The 5,313-nt window shown below is 34.2% G+C and overlaps 1 long non-coding RNA gene across 1 annotated transcript in view; it reads left to right on the top strand.

Moving 5' to 3' along the window:
• The window catches only part of LOC117284720, a 22,234-nt gene extending 17,179 nt beyond the window's left edge, over positions 1-5,055 (top strand). Inside the window, exons 3-4 of the long non-coding RNA XR_004515805.1 lie at positions 4,759-4,796; positions 5,021-5,055. This is a non-coding gene — a long non-coding RNA (uncharacterized LOC117284720). The remainder of the gene's footprint in view (positions 1-4,758; positions 4,797-5,020) is intronic.
• The last annotated feature ends 258 nt before the right edge of the window (positions 5,056-5,313 follow it).

The raw sequence follows: 5,313 nt of genomic DNA, 5'->3' as shown, positions 1-5,313 counted from the left end.
TCCCTCTCCCTCTCCCTCTCCTTCCACTTTTTACTAAGTTGCCCAGGCTAGGCTCAAACCTGTGATACTCTTGCCTCAGATTCCCAAGTGCTGTGATTATAGGTGAGCACCAGTGTGCCTAGCTCACAACTCAACAATTAAAAAAAATCAAAAGACAATCCTGTGTTAAAAAAAATGACAAAGGATTTGAATAGCTATTTCTTAAAAGAAGATACAGAAATGACCAAAAATATGAGACATTCAATATCATTAATCATAAGAAAGATGCAAATCAAAACCTAAATGAGGTACTACTTTACATCCCATCATAATAACTATAAGCAAGAAGAAAAGAAATAAGTGTTGACAAGAGTTGGAGAAATTGGATTCTTCATAAACAGGTAGTAAGAATATAAAATGGTATAGCAGTTTTGAGAAAAGATCCAAATGGGAAGGGAAAGTGGGAGGGATAGGAAGGAGAAAGGAAAGAAGGGAAAGGAATAAATATGAGAAAAGGAAAAAATGGAAACAAAGTCTTTGTAAATAGGGAGGTGTGGTGAAGTTGAAGGTAGGGCAGGGGAATGGGGAAAAAATAAGAATTAAGATACATCACGTAAAGGTACAAATTCCCAATGATGAATGTCATCATAGTGTATAACTTAAATGTGCCAATAAACTGAATGAATAAAAACAGAGTTAAACATAGTGTTCCACAGGACCCAGAAATCCCACTCTTAGTTATATTATTCAAGAGAATAGAAAACAAATGCCTTCATAAAACTTATATATGAATGTTTATATTACTTTTATTTATAGTTACTAAAAGAGGGAAGCAACCCAAATGTCCATCATTTTATGAATGGACAAACAAAATGTGGTAGACTCACACAGTGAAATATTATCCTGCTATAAAAAATGAAGAACTGATTCATGTTACAATAGGTGAACCTGGAAAACGTTATGCTAAGTGAAAGAAGCTAGTCACAAAAAGCCACATATTGTAAGCTATCATTTATGTGAAATGTCCAGAATAGGCAAATTCATAGGGACAAAGGAGATCGGTGATCCCCAGGGGTTCAGGAGAAGGGGAAATTAATGAGTATAAGGTTTATTTTTTAGATAATAGAAAATCTTCGGGAATTATTGAGTGATGATCGTTGTACAATTTTGTGCATATATACAAAATTCAATGTACATTTTCAAAGGGTTATGTAGTATAAATTATACCTTAGTTTTTAAAAGAAGATACATTGAACAGCCATGAAAAACTGAGCTAGTATATCACTCTAGAGCTTATCACCTATTATAAATGATAAATTCAGGATTCCTGTCATAATATACCCTACTGTACAGGAAGATATCTTCTAGTCTTGTTTGCAGGATCCCATGGGAACTGGGCCTCAGGGACTGATACAATCTCTGATACTGTGGCTACTCTTATTGCTGATGTTAACACACTGTTCTTTACCTCTAACCCTGGAGTACTGTGTCTTCTGCCAGCATCTATGAAACTGTGGGTAACTTATTACATAGTGTAAAATCTCAGATGCTTCAAAGTTCAACTTTCTCATTTTATATATTTCAAAGCTAAATTATATAGCTATGTATTTTTTCCAAGAAAACTGAGCAAGAAGAAACCTATAGGAAGCAAAAGTTGATAACTTTATGAAATAAGCTTATTAATCCTTGGGTACTTTGTCCTTAAGTTATTAGCATGTGTCATGGCAGATTTCTCATTGTTTGATACAACCAGAATACCATTTTGAATACTCAACTCCAAGGAGGATTCTCTTGTCTTTGCTTAGAGGCATTTACAGGCCTAAAACCTCTCTTTCTGCTTCTAATAGTATCTATGAAAAAGCAAAGAGAAAGGAGTACTGAAATGAAGAATCACTGGTGTATGTAGAAATTTGTGATAAATTTATCCTTGGTTATCAGGAAAAATGATGGCATTATGAAACATAATTTAAAATGAACTGAATGCTTTTTGAAGTGTATCATATTTTCAGGAGAAATTTAATAAGATATATAACTGCTATCTAAGTGATATAGTACTTGATAATGAATTATGTTATAGCACCACTTTTTTACTCTGTTTCTTATGTATTGTTCTGTCTCTTGGCAAACAAGTCATGTATAATTTTTTTAATTGTCCTTGGATTTCTGAATTCTTTTATATGTAATCGTCTGTTTAATGATGGCTCAGTTTATAGTATTCTATTAAGATGATTTTTAATTCAGAAAGCATTGTCTGCAAGGTCACTGATATGTTTTTATGACAAAAATTAACATATTTCCACTAAAAATGTTTTACAAATATAAATGCAGCATTTTAGAAGGTTTTTTAAAAATATCTGTGTCCGATGAGTTTGAAGACTTAAGGGACAAAACTAAACAGATGAATAAATTAAGTCTCAAGAATAATAAGCTCTAATATTTTACGTAAAATAGGCATTGAGTAAATGGATGTTGATTCCCCAGGTGGATAAGACCTTTATGATAGTTAACTCACCGTCTGCCAGATTCTGCCAAAAAATCTGATTTTTAACTTTTATGGTAGATGATGTATATTTATAGGCAATTTTCTGGCATTAATATATGTGGAAATCTGAAATAGTGACTCTCACCCCCACATTCATATGTTGAAGTCCTAACCCCTGTTATCTCAGAATGTGACTGTATTTGAAAATAGATGTAATTAAATTAAAATGAGATCATAGGACTCTAATCCAGTATGACTGGTGTTCTTGTAAGATGAGGAGATTACGACAGACACACAGAAAAAATATTAATTGAAGACACAAGGAGAAGGCAGTCGCTTGTGAGTCAAGGAGACCTCAGAAGGAACCAAACCGATCCTAATGACACCTTGACCTCACACTTGCAGCCTCCAGAACTGAGAAAATAGATTGATGTATAAACCACCTAGTCCATGGTGCTTTGTCACGGTAGCCTTAGCAACTAATAAAATAGCTAGCAAATTCATAAAAGTAATAAAAGATTGTTTGGGTAAGTATAGGACTTTTTTACAAAAAACAAATGTTATGGTCCTTTGAGAATAAACACACTGCCGAAAATGCAATTCTATAATGACCCACTGTTTCGTTTCTTTAGTTTCTTTCCCTTATAGAAATTTTCACACATATTGATGGTCTCTTATTCTCTGCCTCTCCTCTCTCTGGGTTTCCTGGGTTTGTTTGTTTGTTTTTCTTTTTCTTTAACAACACTATCTCTCAGCTCCTGGGTAGAGTAATCACAGCAAAAGTGACAGTTTATTTCCCCTTCACACTTCTTATACTTCCTAAAGAAACTTCAAATTTCTGTTTAGCTGGGGACCATCATTTGCTCTTCATACATTACTTACTTGCTCGCACAACGTGTGGGACAGGATATTTATATTAGAAAACCATGAATCACCAATGCATTTATTAAACGCACAAAGGGCTAGTTCTATTCTGTATTGTATTATTCTTCATGTTTAATTTTCAAATCTGAATTAAATTAATTTTATCATAGGAAAGAGCTTGGTATAGTGTTTTTGTCAAAGGAGGCAGTTGTTTTCTTTGATGTTTTTAAAAGAAAAGTTACAAGGAATTAATAGAAATAGATATAGCTTTTCCAAAAAACAAAGTAATAAGCTACAATCTTAAAGTTCAATAGCAAGATGTACCCAACTCCGGAAAGCCATGTAGATAGCTGCTTTGACACCATAATTTACAAAACACACTAGCAGATTTCTCACAGAAAGAATCTTTTTAGCCATAGTAGAATATTCATAGGTTATCAGATTTAGTTTGAGAGTATAGCCCTGGTATTCCATAAAGACACAAGTGAGTTAATGTTCATGGTAATCTAGTTGATAATCTACTTGAAATAATAAATTTCCAAACTTATGGTTATCTATCTTTTTATGAAGACATACATGTAAACATTTTATTTTGCTTAACAGCAGATTTCTTTTTAGCATGAAATTACAAGAACAAGGAAATTTTTATCCCAGCATTACTTAAAAAAGGAAGGACTATTTAGTGACTTCAGGTAAAAGCAGTTCATTAGGGAAAGGCTGAGAATGTGTCAGATAACCAGCTGAAAAGTGAAAACAAAATTAAGGTTATTTTTGAGTGTGTGGTTGTTTAAATGGGCACATGAAGTGTCAAATCAATCAAATCAAGTGTTGATTTCTTTTTCACTAAGGTGACTGCATGTACTGCCTGGTTGCCTTGGGACTAGCCAAGAGAAAGACTACCCCTGTCTTGGTCTGTTTTGGTTCCTCCTGAGTTTTATCCCCATAACAAAAAGGGGTAGGGTGGGGAGTTAGTTAGTGGTGCCCATGCCTGCCTCACAAGTGCAAGTCCTGAGTTCAATCCCTGGTACCAAAAAACCAAAACAAAACATATTTTGGTTCATTTGTCCTTTTTAATGAGGGAAAACTGATTGAGTCTGTTATGCTCTTACATAACCTTTCTGTCCCCCCAGCTTTCTCACTGTTCTCCGGCTAAAACTTGCAATTTGAAGGTCACAATTCTTTGACATCATCAACTTCAAAGTCTTTTGTCTCCACTCCATGTTCACATCTTAAATTATTGTGTACAAAATTTAACCAATGATTTCATTTTTATAAAAACTGCACATGATGCTTATGCCGCTGAACTATTGACCACCATTTGATGAACACTGCTGTGAATGTGAACATGGGAAGGGGGCATGAAGGATGGTTGAGAGAGTCTTATTTGATGTCATCCGTTTTCTTTGTAAAAACAGGTTTCTCTGCTTTTTTAGGTCTCTCATTCCATTGGAACACTCCTGCACAACCTTCAGTATCCAAACCAAAGTAAAATTTGATGATAATATGTCTTCACAAAGTTGAACCTTCTCATTTTGAGTCACTGGAGTATCTGATGTTTACCATTATTGTTTACTTACCATGCATTGTAAAAATTGATTCTTTCTGCCTCCTTCTTAAATTATGGTGTCTTTCAGGGATTTGTTGTTTATTTTCCTTTTTTCTTCATTCTTTAAATATTCCCTAAACTTAACCAAGATGTGGTGCGGTTGGGGAGGAGATGAAAAAAGAACTGAGAATTGAGGCTGAGGCAGGAGGATCGCTGTGAGTTTGAGACCAGCCTGGGCTACATAGTGAATTCCAGGTCGGCACCCTGTCTCAAAAAAAGAAGAAGAATTGAGAATTATGTACATGTTTCAACTCCTACAATGAATGTAATCATTATGTACTGCAAACTTGCACTAATAAAAATAAAAATTAAAAAAAAATATTCCCTAGGCATTATCACCCATGCCATTGGCTTCAATTATCACTCATATAATTAATGACTG

This window comes from Fukomys damarensis, unplaced genomic scaffold (genome assembly GCF_012274545.1).
Source record: "Fukomys damarensis isolate Sample0158 unplaced genomic scaffold, DMR_v1.0_HiC HiC_scaffold_39, whole genome shotgun sequence".
In the NCBI taxonomy this organism is placed as follows: Eukaryota; Metazoa; Chordata; class Mammalia; order Rodentia; family Bathyergidae; genus Fukomys; species Fukomys damarensis.
Note: the sequence above shows the minus strand (reverse complement) of the source record. Positions and strands in the feature narration are given on the sequence as shown.